The 15685-nt window shown below is 39.7% G+C and overlaps 1 pseudogene across 1 annotated transcript; it reads left to right on the top strand.

Annotated features, from left to right (window-relative positions):
* Positions 1–260: 260 nt before the first annotated feature.
* Positions 261–917, top strand: LOC308433501 (large ribosomal subunit protein eL19-like; annotated as a pseudogene). The gene has a single exon. The product of its transcript is annotated as a large ribosomal subunit protein eL19-like (transcript).
* Positions 918–15685: the final 14768 nt, after the last annotated feature.

Raw genomic sequence — 15685 nt, 5'->3', positions numbered from 1 at the left:
TCATGATATAGTATCAAAAATATAAAAATATCCTAAACTCCACAAAGGCTTCAGAAACATACCCTATTTAAATGCAAGTAAGTAAAGTGAGAATAAGGATTCCTTTTTTTGTTTGTTTGTTTGTTTTTGTTTTGTTTTGTTTTGTTGTTGCTGAAGCAATTTTCATTTTTCTATTGAACAACTTTATTTTAAAAAACAAAGATAAACGTACAGATTTTAAAAGCATTTGTGGAGCTCTTTCCTTTTGTTGCTGTGTCTGCAGCCATGAGTATGCTCAGGCTACAGAAGAGGCTTGCCTCTAGTGTCCTCTGCTGTGGTAAAAATAAGGTCTGGTTAGACCCCAATGAGACCAATGAAATCGCCAATGCCAATTCCCGTCAGCAATCAGGAAGCTGATCAAAGATGGGCTGATCATCCGGAAACCTGTGACTGTCCATTCCCGGGCACGCTGCCGGAAAAAACACCTTGGCCCGATGGAAGGGCAGGCGTATGGGCATAGGGAAGAGGAAGGGTACTGCCAACGCTCGCATGCCCGAGAAGGTGACCTGGATGAGAAGGATGAGGATTCTGCGCCGGCTTCTCAGGAGATACCGGGAATCTTAGAAGATTGACCGCCATATGTATCACAGCCTGTACCTGAAGGTCAAAGGGAATGTATTCAAAACCAAGCAGATTCTCATGGAGCACATCCACAAACTGAAGGCAGACAAGGCCCAAAAGAAGCTACTGGCTGACCAGGCTGAGTCTCGCAGGTCTAAGACCAAGGAAGCACGAAAGCGCCGGGAGGAGCGCCTCCAGGCCAAGAAGGAAGAGATCATCAAGACTCTGTCCAAGAAGGAGGAGACCAAGAAATAAAGCTTCCCCCGTGTCTGTACATAGTGGCCTGGTTGTGGCTTCACATAGGTAAGTCATTAAAATAAAACAAGCCTTTATCTGTTGAAAAAAAATTAAAAGGATTTGTGCACAAAAGTATATGAATACATTTTGTCAGTACTTGGTTATTTTTAAAGGTTTGATAGTGTGCATTAAAATCTTACTAGTTACAATGAGCATAAAGTACATGTAAAACAAGATGTAACATGGAAATAAAGTTTTCTTGGTGTTTAAAGATTAAGCATAGTGATTTTTCATCTTTTTTTTTTTTTTTTTTTTTGGCCATTGTTTTTCTTGAATTTCATATAGTTGTATTTGGGGTGTTCAGAGCTTTCTAAGGTTAGTATGCAATTATCAGTGACTGCATATTAAGTCTGTTCTTTTGTGACTGGGTTACCTCACTCAGGATGATATTCTCTAGATGCATCCATTTTCTTAAGTATTTCATAAAGTCACTGTTTCTCATAGCTGAGTACTATTCCATTGTGTAAATGTACCACAATTTTTGTATCCATTCATCTACTGAAGGACATCTGGATTCTTTCCAGCTTCTGGCTATTATAAATAGAACAGCTATGAACATTGTGGTGCATGCGTCTTTGTTGTGTACTAAGGTGTCTCTGGGGTATATGCCCAGAAGTGGAATAGCTGGGTCTTCAGGTAGTATTATGTCCAATTTTCTGAGGTATCGCCAGACTGATTTCCAGAGTGGTTGTACAAGTTTACAACCTCACCAAGAGTGGAGAAGTGTTCCTCTTTCTCTGCATCCTTGCCAGCATCTGCTGTGATCTGAATTTTTGATCTTAGCCATTCTGACTGTTGTGAGGTGGAATCTCAAGGTTGTTTTGATTTGCATTTCCCTGATGACTAAGGATGCTGAATACTTCCTTAAATACTTCTCAGCCATTCAATATTCCTCTATTGAGAACTTTTTGTTTAACACTTTACCGTATAAAAAATAAAAAAATAGGGTTGTTTGATTCTCTGGTGTCTAACTTTTTGAGTTCTCTGTATACCTTGAATATTAGACTTCTATCAGATACAGGGATGGTAAAGAACTTTTCCCAATCTGCTGGCTGCTGTTTTCTTTTCTTGACAGTATCCTTAGCCTTACAGAAACTTTGCAATCTCATTAAGTCCCAATTATCGATATTTGACCTTAGAGTACAAGCCATTGGTATTCTGTTCAGGAAATATTCTCCTGTGCACATATGTTCTAAAGTTCTCCATATTTCTCTTCTAAGAGATTCAATGTACATGGTTTAATGTGGAGACCTTTCATCCACTTGCACTTGAGCTTTGTACAAGGAGATAAGAAAGGGTCTATTTTAATTCTTCTGCATGCTGAGTGCCAGTTGGACCAACACCATTTGTTGAAGACTCTGTCCTTTTTTCATTGAATGTTTATACCTTCTTTGTAAAAATCAAGTGACCATATATGTGAGGGCTCATTTCTGGATGTTCTATTCTATTCCATTGATCCACATGCCTATTTCTGTACCAGTACAATGCAGTTTTTAACACAATTGCGTTGTAATATACCTTGAGGTCAGGGATGGTTATTCCTGCAGATGTTTTCTTGTTGTTGAGGATGGATTTCGCTATTCTAGGTCTTTTGTTATTCCAGATGAAATTGCATATTATTCTTTCCAACTCTATGAAGAATTGGGTTGAAATTTTGATGGGAATTACATTGAACCTGTAGATTGCTTTTGGTAAGATGGCCATTTTTACATTGTTGATCTTTCCAATCCATGAGCATCGGAGGTCTTTCCATTTTCTGAGATCTTCTATGATTCCTTCTTTAGAGGTTTGAAGTTCTTATCCTACAGGTCCATCACTTGCTTTCTTAGAGTCACACCAAGGTATTTCATATTGTTTGTGACTATTCTGAACAATATCTTTTTCCTAATTTTTTCTCTGCATGTTTGTCCTTTGAGTAGAGGAAGACTACTGATTAGTTTGAGTTAATTTTATATCTAGTCACTCTGCTGCACTTGTTTATCAGCTGTAGGAGTTCTCTGGTGGAATTTTTGAGGTCACTTATGGACACTGTCATTTCATCTGCAAACAGTGATATTTTCACTTCTTCCTTTCCAATTTGTATCCCTTTCATTTTATTTTGCTTTCTAATTGTTCCAGCCAGGACTTCCAGTACTATGTTGAATAGGTAGGGGGAGAGTGGGGAGCCTTGTCGAGTCCATGATTTTGTAGGATTGCTTCAAGTTTCTCACTGTTAAGTTTGATGTTGGCTGTTGGTTTGCTGTATATTGCTTTTATTATATTCAGATATGGGCCTTGAATTGCAATTCTTTCCAAGACTTTTAACATGAAGGGGTGTTGAATTTTGTCAAATGCTTTCTCAGCATCTAGTGAGATGACCATATGGATTTTCTCTTTGAGTTTGTTTATATGGTGATTACATTGATGGATTTCTGTATATTAAACCATCCCTGTATCCCAGGGATGAAGCCTACATGATCATGGTGAATGATGATTTTAATGTGTTCTTGGATTAGGTTTGCAAGGATTTTGTTGAGTATTTTTGCATCAATGTTCCTAAGTGAGATTTGTCTGAAGTTCTCTTTCCTTGTAGGGTCTTTGTGTGCTTTAGGAACGAGGGTTATTCTGGCTTTGAAAAATGAGTTAGGTAGTATTCCATCTGACTCTATATTGTAGAATAGTTTGGAAATTATTGGTATTAGGTCATCAATAAATGTCTGATAAAATACTGCACTTAACCCATCTGGACCTGGGTTTTTTGGTTGGGAGGCTGTTGATGACTGCTTCTAATTCTTTAGGTATTATGAGATTATTTAGATGGTTTACCTGGTGCTGGTTTGACTTTAGTATCTGGTATCTATCTAGGAATTCATCCATTCCCTCCAGATTTTCCAGCTTTGTTGAGTATATGCTTTTGTAGTAGGATCTGATGATTTCTTGAATTTCCTCAGTTTCAGTTGTTATGACTCCACTTTCCTTTCTGATTTTATTAATTTGGATACTCCTTCTTTGCCCTTTAGTTAGTCTGGGTAAGGGTTTATCAGTCTTGGTCATTTTCTTAGAGAACCAGCTCTTGTTTTTATTGATATTTTGAATGGTTCTTTTTGTTTCTATTTGGTCAATTTCTGTTCTGAGTTTGACTATTTCTTGCCATCTACTCCTCTTGGGTGTATCTGCTTCCTTTTGTTCTAGAGCTTTCAACTGTGCTGTCAAGTTGCTAGTGTGTGCTCTCTCTAGTTTCTTTTTAGAAACACTCAGAGCTATGAGTTTCCTCTCAGTGCTGCTTTCATTGCATCCCATAGGTTTGGATATGTTGTATTTTCATTTTCATTTAATTCTACAAAATCCTTAATTTCTTCGTAAATTTCTTGTTTGACCATGCTATCATTTAATAGAACATTGTTTAGTTTCCATGTGTATTTGGGCTTTTTGTTGTCTTTGTTTTTATTAAAGTCCAACCTTAGAACATGGTGATATGATAGGATGCATGGGAGTATTTCAGTCTTCTTATATCTACTGAGGCTTGTTTTGTGACTGATTATATGTTCGATTTTGTAGAAGGTGCTGTGGGGTGCTGAGAAGAAGGTGTATTCTTTTGTTTTAGGATGAAATGTTCTGAAGATGTCTATATTTTCAATTGGTTCATAACCTCTACTAGTTTTACTGCATCCTTGTTCAGTTTCTGTTTCCATGATCGGTCTATTGATGAGAGTGTGGTGTTAAGGTGTCCCACTATTTTTGTTTAGGGTGCAATGTATTTTTTGAGCTTTAGTAGCGTTTCTTTTATGAATATGGGTGCTCTTGTATTTGGAGCATATATGCTAAGGATTGAGAGTTCCTCCTGACAAATTTTCCCTGGGATGAGTAAAAAGTCTCCTTCCTTTTATTTTTTGACAACTTTTGGTTGAAAATCTACTTTATTCAATATTAGAATGGCTACTGCAGCTTTCTTCTTGGGGCCGTTTGCTTGGAAGGTTTTTTCTCAACCTTTTACTCTGAGATATAGTGTCTGTCTTTGTCTCTGAGATGAGTTTCCTGTATGCAGCAAAATGCTGGATTCTTTTTATGTATCCAGTCTGATAGCCTATGTTTTTTTTTTAATTAGGGAACTGAGTCCATTTATGTTAACAGATACTAAGGAATATTGGTTGCTGTTTCCTGCTATTTTTGCTTTTAGAGGTAGAATTGTGCCTATTTGTCTTTCTTCTTTTGGTCTTCTTGCTTAGGTATTTTCTTGTTTTTACTAGGATTTAGTTTCCATCCTTTTATTGTGTTTTCCATCTATAATTCATCGTAGTGCTGGATTTGTGTTCTGATATTGTATAAATTTAGTTTTGTCCTGAAATATCTTGGTCTTTCCATCTATGGTGATTGAGAGTTTTGCTGGGTATAGCAGCTTGGGATGACATTTGTGTTCTCTTAGGGTCTGCATGATGTCTGTCCAGGATCTCCTAGCTTTCATGGTCTCTGTTGAGAAGTTGGTGTGATTCTGATTGGTCTGTCTTTATATGTTACATGACCTTTTTCCTTTACTGTTTTTAGTATTCTTTCTTTGCTTTGGGAACTTGTCATTTTGACTATTATGTGTTCAGAGGACTTTCTTTTCTGGTCCACTCTATTTGGAGTTCTGTTGGCTTCTTTTATGCTCATAGTCATTTCATTCTTAAGGGTAGGAAAGTTTTCTTCTTTGATTTTGTTGAAGATATTCACTGTGCCTCTGAGTTGATATTCTTCTCCCTCTTCTATTCCTATTATCCTTAGGTTTGGTCTTCTCATTGTGTCCTGGATCTCCAGGACATTTTGGGTTAGGAGTTTTTTGGCTTTTGCATCTTCTCTGACTGTTTTGTTTATGTTTTCAATGTTGTCTTCAGCCCCTTAGATTCTCTCTTCCATCTCTTGTAGTCTGTTGGAGATACTTGCATCTGTGACTCCTGATTTTTTTGTTTTTTTTGTTTTTCCACCTCCAGAGTTGTCTCTTTTAGTGTTTTCTTTATTGTTTCTATTTCCATTTTTATTTCCTTCTTAAATTTCTTCATCTCTTTGGTTCTGTTTTCCTCTAGTTCTTTGATTTCTCTGAGTGTTTTTCATGTTTCCTCTCTAAAAGCTTTCTTTATGCTTTTCCTCCCATTCTTGTTTAAGGATCTCCGTCATCATCTTGAGGTATGATTTCATGTCTGAGTCTTCTTTTTCTGTATGTAGTGTTTGGCATTCCGTTGTTTGCTGTGATGGGAGAGCTGGGTTCTGATGTTGCCAGGTTTTCTTGGTTTCCATTGGGTAAGTTCTTTTGCTTTCCTCCTGCCATCTTATTGTCTGTGATTATATGTGGTCTTGTTGTCAGTGATTGGTTCTCATCTCTCCCTTGTACCTGGCCTGTGTCCCTGAATCTCTGCTGTTTTAGATGGCAAATGCCCTGAGCACTTGGTCTGCACACATGGGCTCTCAGGATGTAAACCGAGTCCCTGTGGCAGAGTTCCTGCTCTCCTGAACCAATGGGGGGGAGGCATGCTTTTGGCACGTTTGGCCCAGACCTCTCTGTGCCCCAGCTACTTGCAGTGCAGTCTCACCACGTCTGCATCCCTGAATCTCCGCTGTTCCCGGTGGCAGATGACCTGAGCATTTGTTCGAGAATTAGGATTCTTAATTATTTTCAATGTCGTGTCACATTTCAGTTGGCACATTTCAGAGTTTGAGATTTCTTCAGTTATCCATGGAACGGTGTGAGAGAAAGAGTAAGGAGAGGGAGAAAACTGTCTGTCTTAAAGGATCACAGAACTATAAAATGGTGGGACACAAAATCTCCATCAAGTTATGCCCAGCACATTGTTATTCCTACTTCTGACCAATGTGAACAACTTTCATCACCTTAGGATGAGAAGATTATAATGCACTGTGCAATAGCCATAAAACACATACCAGTATGTGGCCACATGCAGGCCTCTCAACACCTTTCCTTTCAGTCCTGCTCCAAGTGACAGAGGCACACACAGGGGTGGCCATCTAAGCTGCAAGGTTCTCAAGTAGATTAGATGGCCCTTTGAAACACTCAGACTTTTAGTAGATTTAAAACAAATTCCTTTGAGATGATACACACACACACACACACACACACACACACACACACATACACTCACACACACACACTCACACACACACAAAAAAAAAAAAACAAACAAGGAAACCAGAAATAAGGGAATGATTTCTAAATATATCTCAAGTGTTGGCGTTTGTTGGAGGTGCATAGTGAAGTATGCCTTCCCTCTGATTCCTGAGTTTGTTGACTCTTCATGATGCCCAGGGTGAGTAATGCAATGATAGTGTTATATATGTATTTCTTTACTTATTACTCACATTTGTTAGATTATATTTATCACAATAAGCTTTAGCCATTCTAACCCAATTCAACGTTACTGCAGCTTTTCACATCTGAATCAACACCAATGTCTGAATTCCATGGTTCTACGTAATCACACAGGCTCCATGCAACTTCTATCTCAAAGTCTTCTTTATTTGTCTGGTAGACAGTAGAAGAAACTACAGCCAGGGCCCACCGGTTTCTCAATGGCACTGGTCAATTATCTTCATCTTCCGTAGATGTGAATAAGTCATATAACCCCACCTAGGGGAGGCAGTAGAAGCAGAAACAGCCTGTTGCTGGATAGTCATTAACACCTCAAGAAATGTCCTTTCATTGGATGGGTCCCACAGGTGTTTTTCCTCTTTAATTATTGGAATTTCTTTTTGGTAACTTTTACTTTTAAAGGCCTAAAGCTGGTTACAGAGAGAGTCAAGTCAGTGCACACAATCCATATGCAATCGGGCTTTTCTGTACCAGGACAGCAAAATCTGTTATGCCTTCTCCACAATACTAGACTGAATCACTACATAAATCTCTAGAGAAAGCAGTGCTGCTATTACAAACACTACTTCTAATTGGAATTTAGGGGAAACTACTAACAATTTCAGTATATACAAAGAAGATCCTTCCTTTCCAATCCCATTCTTTGCTCTTCTTAAACCCTTTAAATTCATGATAAAAATATATCACCCTGTTTTCTAAGCAGCTAATACAAAAATATTAGGTACTACTGAAAAAGGCCTTTATCCTTCAAACAGTCAGCTAACATTTTAGTGAACATGGTCCAATACAATAACATCTTTCTAATCAACATTTTTCCACATTTCAGCAGATTGCTAGACAAGATTCACCTGAGTTTGCCAGGTTTCACCAATCAAAATAACACCATTCACTGTGAATATGACTTTAAGAAGTTGGACTGAGACTGGTAAGCTTGGTTGATACCTTAGAGGTCATGCCCTTGAACTAAAGAGAAAATTAAAATGTACTGAACTGAAGCTATAGAATCAAAAAGAAAAAGATAGTGCAAAATAGTGGTGGCCATATGCTGATTTTCTTGCTCTTGAAGGGGCAACTTAATTAACATTACAATACTTAAAACTATTTTATTATTTTCTCTTTTGGTGTGTGTGTGTGTGTGTGTGTGTGTGTGAGAGAGAGAGAGAGAGAGAGAGAGAGAGAGAGAGAGAGAGAGAGAGAAGAGAGAGAGAGAGAGAGAGAGAGAGAGAGAGAGAGAGAGAGAGAGAGAAGAGAGAGCACAAGCACACATGTATGTTAATGGACTCATGTGTATCATACACATGCAGACGTGCAGTAGCTTGTGGAGGCACAGGAGACATCCTTGGATCCTCTGGAAGTGGGAACTGGAGTTACAGACAAATGTAGCCAGCAGATGTGGGTGCTGGGAACTAAACCTCAGTCCTCTGCAAAAATAGCAAGGCCTCTTAGCTGCTGAGCCATCTCTCTAACTCTGACTATCTTTTGAAAGGATAGTAACGAAGCAATAAAATAAGAGAGGTTTGTTATGAGTTCAGTGTCACATTACCTTAAAATGATTCAAACCTCAACTAGAAAATCTGAGCAAAGAAGCTTCCTTAAAATAGAATCCTCCTGCCTCATCCTCTCTTCCCAATAAATGCATCACAGATATCCATCCACCTCACTGGATTCCAATTACTGTGCATCAGGAACTGAACAGAATACTCTCATATATTTAAAAATGGTATTCATTGATTGTCAAACAGTGCAATCTGGCATGCATTCACTTCTAATTTAAATGACATAAAATGAATTTTCTCTCATGATTTTTGTGTCTCTTTCTGAGATGGCTGGAGATGCTCTAAAGGGTGATGATACTGAAGGTGGGGGTCCCAGGGAATTTACAGAGAACAAAAGCACTTTCCGTAATTTTAAATCATTTCATTGGCTGCTATGTGGGGTTTGTATTTTCAAATCCAAGGAACATATGTTTCCTCTACTCTAAAAGAAACTGTGACAAATTGCCACTATCGAACACAGAGAGAACTTGTCTAGCAATAAGGAATTAGAAGGATGAATGCATTGGTATCTCCTTTCCATACTACTTAAAATAAATGTAGGGCAAAGTCTTTTCTTTCCCAAAAGCTATAAAACAATGTCCCCTATCTTTAAGTTACTAATAGGTCAGCCAGGACCAACCCTAAAGGCAGTGGTTGAAAACAAAATTGGACTATAAAATTTTTTTATACTGGAGTAGCCTCACTCTGAAGCAGCTGTGTGACCTGTGATTTCCTTCTATTCTGTGGCTAGTCAGTAGGACATCAGGATCCAATGGTAGCAACGTTTACTGGGCACTAGATACATTCCACAGGTTCAAATTAACAGCAAAATTTACAGATTTCTCAAGAAATATGTGTGTGTCCGTGTGTGTGTGTGTGTGTGTGTGTGTGTGTGTGTGTGTGTGTGTGTACATAGCCCTGTCAAAATGCAACATGTTGGTGAATCATGTATTTAAAAATAAGATCCAGAAGTCACAGGGGAAAAAAATTAAACTGCAATTGCGCAAAGGAAATATTGTTTCTTTAAAAATACATCGCTTTTTAAAACAAAATATGTTTTCTATTTAGCATCTTGGCATTAAGGTATTTTAATGCATGCTTGTGTGGAATTCGTGAAACCCAAAACAGGTTTTACACCTGATCACAGCATCCCTGGAAGATAAGAAAGGTAAAAATCATATTCTTTTTACTATTTTATGAAGAAAGAGTCAGGGAGCAGATGGATTATGTGGCTTCTCCAAAGCCACAAAGCAAAAAGGGGCAGACCCAGAAACAAAGGCTGAGATAGCCAGTTCAGACCTTGAAAGGGTCTGTCATGCAAGTATGTGGTCTACTGTCCTCTTTTGCCTTTTAACATATATGCAGCCCAGGGGAGGGAAAAAAAATTCCTAATTCATTCTTAAATTTTCTAGGTAATAAACCTAAAATGAATTAAAAGGCGTATCATGCCATGGCCTTGGGAAAAAACATCCTCTCTCATTGCCATTACAGAGAGAGACGAAATCATATCAAAGTAAGCCAGACAGTTAAAAGGGAATAGGAAATAAAAAGGAAGTGGCCAGGCAGAGCTGGTGGCAGCTGTCTGAAAGGGAACATCAGCAGGATCAAATAACAGAGCTTTCTTAGTTGATTCTTGAAAGCATAAACTGGAGGGGGGGGGAGAGTGAGGGAGAGAGAGAGAGAGAGAGAGAGAGAGAGAGAGAGAGAGAGAGAGAGAGAGAGACTATTATACAGAATCTAAATACACATCCATACACGCAGTTTTGTTTGAGAAGGTGTAATGCCAAGCCTCTCACAGGCAGACCAGATTAAGCACCCAAACAGACATCTTTGAAGTTGTCCTAGACAGGCATTCCATGGCCTAGTTTGAGATGAGCCAAGAGGCCCTGTCTCCTCACACCTAGCATGGGGCCTGAAAGCTCCTCTAGTAAGGATGTTTCTGATGGTTCAGACTCAGATGTAAATGTGGGACATAAATCGAGTCATTTTAAACCTGAGACTTTTCTACCATTACACTAGTTTGTCAAGAAGCTGGGGACTGACTGGAGCACTTTAAAGGGTAAAGAAGAGAAACACTGAAGGGGGGTCTGAAGGAATTTACGCAGCCTCGGAGGGGGAGCTCTACTGTTAGGAAACTCTGAAATAACTTCAACTCCTTTAAAAACTGTCATTTTACTGTCCTGGAAAGCAGAGGCAACACAGGTGGGGTGGTAATGAGGTCCAGGATCTCAACGGTCTGTGCGTAGTTGAGAACTTGGCTGCCAGTGCCCCGTGCTCTCATCTCTATTCACCTCTTAGCCCACACATCCACCGTCACAGGCATTATCCACCCGCACCCTGCCGACCTGAAGGACGGACTTTATCTCATGTCTTTCTTCTCTGTCTTCCCCCTGAGTGTATCCACCACACATACCCCACATGTCAACATGGAATCTTACAGATATGCCTTCGTATCTAGTCCCTGAGAACACCTATACAGTTCTTTTGTAGGTTTGCTTGCATGCTTGCTTCTTTGTGTTGTGTTTTCTTTGTTTCTCTGAGACAGGGCTTCTCTGTGAACTCTGCAGACCAGACTAGCCTTGAACTCAAAGAGATCTGTCTGCCTCTGCTTCCAGAGGGCCAGAATTAAAGACATCCACCACATATTTTTTTTTTTCTGCCTGGATAAATACATGGGCAATAAAAACAAGTTTTAGGTTGTGTATACTGATTGTTCCAGATACAACCCAAGTCATTCTTCTAACATGTTATTGCCCACAGTCAATAAGGCATCTCTTTTCTATGTTCCAGGGGCACAGTGTACAGACAGCCCTTGGTTAAAGCCCTTGTTGTGGGAGAACTTCAGAAAAACTTGACAGAACAGCAGACAACCAGCTGCACTTCAACTGACAACCAAAGCCCAGCAAGCACAAAAGGAGCCCAGAGGGCTTCAAAGCAGCATTCCTTAGTCCACAGAGACAAAGTTACAGAGTTCACCCTTAAAAACAGAACCAGGTGGAAGGGACTCTTGATGCTCCATCCCTAGTAGAGAACAGGAGAGGAGAGTCAGTTTTTGTTGGGGCCAAGGCAGGGGAAAAGTCATTGGTAGGTTGACAAGATCCCAGTAGATGACCTCATACTGAAGCACACGTGAGCAGCACCGACTGGGCCCAACAAAACCTACAAAGAGGATGCGTAGTTGGTAGGGAGATGAGACACACAGGCGACGTGGGGAACTGTTGGAAAGAGAGACACGGAGATAGACATGACCAAGATGCATTATGCATGAAATTTTCAAAAATCAACATTTTGAAAAACCATACCATAAGGAATAAGAACTATTCCACTTCAAAACTAACCGGACTAGCAGGGCTAGCGTAACGGCCTGTTCTCCAGAAGGAAATCCTGGGAACGAGAAAAAGTTGTTTTCAGTGCACTAAATGATTGTTGTGACGAGGTGTTCTTGTTTGTTTTGCTTTTGTTTTTTTTTTTACTTGAATTTTTAAACATCCACAGAGGGAGTCTGGATTATGTACAGACTTGGGTAGAGACGGAGTGGTCAGTATCTGGAGACTGAAGACTCCTTCATTAATTAGAGCTGATTCTGATTCTGGAGGACCAGTCTTACTGCCACCCTGAGCCTGGCGTGAGCAGTTATTTAATTGAAGAAGCAATCTGATTTGTTTACTTTTTGAGTATGGAATGGACAGATCATAAACTGAACTGAAATAACTCGGCACTGAGAGAGAATCGTGTCTGGTAAAGACATCAGAAGATTCATTACTGATGGTCCCACCATTTTGAAACCCACACGCAAGCTCTGTCTGTCTTCTAAGGACCAACGAGCTCTTCTATAACATGAGCATCATCCCTGCCCCATCTGAGAGCAGACGAAATCACTAATGAATCCAGTCAGAGTGTCCACAACCTGAAATTTTGAACTTCAAACTCCTCCAATATCTATGTGTTTGAGTGATAACGTGATGTCACAAGTAGAAAATTTCACACCCGACCAAACGTGACAAGTCACAGTCAAAACACGGGCACACTAAAAATATTGTATGAAATGACCACTGGGCTACGCATACAAGACATACATGAAAAGATTAATTTGGTGTTTAGACTTGGCCCTCGTTCCCCCTAAGGTATCTTGTATTTATGCAGACATTCCAAAATCCAAAAATACCCAAATTTCAAAACTCTTCATGTCTCACACACTTAGGATAAGAGATATTCAACCAGTGTATAAAGAAAACGTTTCTCAAATTTTTGTTATAATGCCAGAGAGGGAAGCTACCAGCAGGATGACCTTCACCACTCAGGAACTCTGAATAATTCTGCTTTTCATATGGTTTTCTGTATGTGCAGACACCATCCAAGCTGGGATTAATAGCCTGAACTTAGGCATGATTTAATCAAAATGTCTTCCATGCCTCCTCCAGCCTGGCAGCTTACGAATTGAAATCCAGTGTCTGCATTTTCAAAATCAAATCTATTCTCTATGGATTTTTTTTTCCTTTTTACAAAACATCTTGGCACCTGCACTGCTGAAAATAGAACCAATCCTACTTAAGAAAAAGTAACAGTGAATCGGGGATTTGAACAATGGCAATAAAATGCAGTTAAGTGTAGTAGTACCAGGTTTTAGCCTAGAGACGGGGGTTTTTATGGCGCATTATAAACTCCCGAATCGGGAGGTGAGGAGAAGATCACTTCTGTAACGGCGTGGTTCTAGCAGGCTGGGCTCCGGTGCACCGTTTATTCTCCTGCTGGGAGATCGGTCTTCCGAGATATGGGAACATCCATCAGCCACTTTTTGGCTGTTGAGGCACTTCATTTGTCCAAGCTTTCTCTTCGTCTTACTCCCTCGCTCCTTCCCCTGTGGACCTGGGAGATCTACGATCCTCTCTGGCCTCCTAACGGCCATAATGGATCGCCAGCTGAAGCATCATCACACAGCACTTCTTGCCAGGGAATTATTCTCTCCTGCTTCATTTTCCCCCTTCCTCTTGGTGTCCGTTACTTTCCTATCACTATTGCTGTGTAGTTGCCTAAACGCAAAGTAATGAACGTTGGTGGGGGAAAAAAAAGACTGGCTTGTTTCCGAAGTTGTCTCTTCGACAACTGGCCTTTCGATTTTTCTGACAATCGATAAGTATACCTAACATGAAACGTTTGCAAGAGTAAATGTTGTCACCAGTGTGCATCTGGTTTTGAGTGTGTGTGTGTGTGTGTGTGTGTGTGTGTGTGTGTGGTGTGTCCCTCTTGGATGATTGTTCAATTATTTGGATGCTAATATCTATTATTAAACAGTAGAGTCCTCCCATGTGGGAAGACTCTTTCCTAAAGACAATTTTCCACTTTAAATAAAAAGAAAGCTAAGTTTTGTGAGTGACTAAGGAAGATAGGAGGTACCAAAAATCTATGAGAAAAGAGGAAAGAATATCTCAAGGCTGGGGAGATGGGCAATGGATATACATACATACATACATACATACATACATACATACATACATACATATATAGATATACACACACATATATATACATATATAATTTCACTATATATAATTTCACTATATATATAATTTCACTATATATATAATTTCACTATATATATAATTTCACTATATATATAATTTTAGTATATATAATTTCACTATATATATAATTTCACTATATATAATTTCACTATATATATAATTTCACTATATATAATTTCACTATATATATAATTTCACTATATATACAATTTCACTATATATGTCTTCCTGGAGCAGACTGGATAGCTGGACCCAAATGTGTGAGCTCACCACTCAGCCTACCTACCTCAGTGATCACAGCAGAGGGCACTGGTGGAAGATACCTGACGTCTGCCTCTGTCTCCCACACATCACTACATGCATCCCTCCACATAAGTGAACGCACACACACACACACACACACACACAGAGAGAGAGAGAGAGAGAGAGAGAGAATCACTAGCATGCACATGAATGCACACCACACATGGACACATGAAACAGAAGACCAAGACAAAGCCTCAGATTCCTTAGATGGGTGGGTCATCATGCTGTACTGGTGACCAAATCTGGCTGGCACTCTTTTTTAATGTGTAAATTAATGACAACCTGGCTGCCCTCATACCCCCAAGAAGAACTAAAATATGAGTTTGTAGAAGCATAGCTGAATCGGTGGTGGAAGACCTGGACTCCACAGGCAACCACAAGCCAAGGGACAGAGCAGCGCTGAGGAAGTCCGTTGAGTTCTTGAGCTTAATCTCCTCATTTGTATAAAAATGAGCGAGGGGCAGGGTCACTACAGTGCATCCTAAGGCTAAGAGCAGAGAACAAAAGCTAAGCCAGTTTCTCTCTCCCTGCCACCTACTTCTCTGCTTTTCCTCACGGTTGTGTTCAATACATATTCTTTCTTTTTCCCTTTAGCTCTTTTTATTTCATATTGTGTTTGTTTGCTAAACCACGGTGTGCCCATTTCTCTTCACAACCCATGCATGCTCCTTGTTGATTCATTTTCTAAAGAACCTTAAAGAGGAAATCCTTAGTGCTCAGCATAGAGGCCCTCTTGACTACCCACTAGTTCCACAGAGCTGTGTCCCCTTGGGAACAAAAATTAGCCTGACCTACATATCAGTCCCAGAAAATTAAGAAATGCCTGGGGTAATACTAATCATTATTTTTCATGCCCGGCAGCTTACAGCGATAGCACCTCAGGGCTCTATGAGAGATGCTGTACCCATGAAATCTCAACAAGATGGCGGCCTAAATGAGTCATGCAGAACAATCACACAAGTCTACATGCCCAAGAGGGCAGGGGAAATTTCACTCCTAGGTGAAAAACTACAGACCTTTAAATGGTTGCTGGGAGACAGGGAATCTGTTTCTCCAGTATCAAGACCCATGGTAGGTTATCAAGTTCC

Source organism: Micromys minutus, assembly GCF_963924665.1.
Source record: "Micromys minutus genome assembly, chromosome: 20".
Classification (NCBI taxonomy): domain Eukaryota; kingdom Metazoa; phylum Chordata; class Mammalia; order Rodentia; family Muridae; genus Micromys; species Micromys minutus.
The sequence above is the reverse complement of the archived record's forward strand: the minus strand, read 5'-3'. Positions and strand labels throughout refer to the sequence as shown.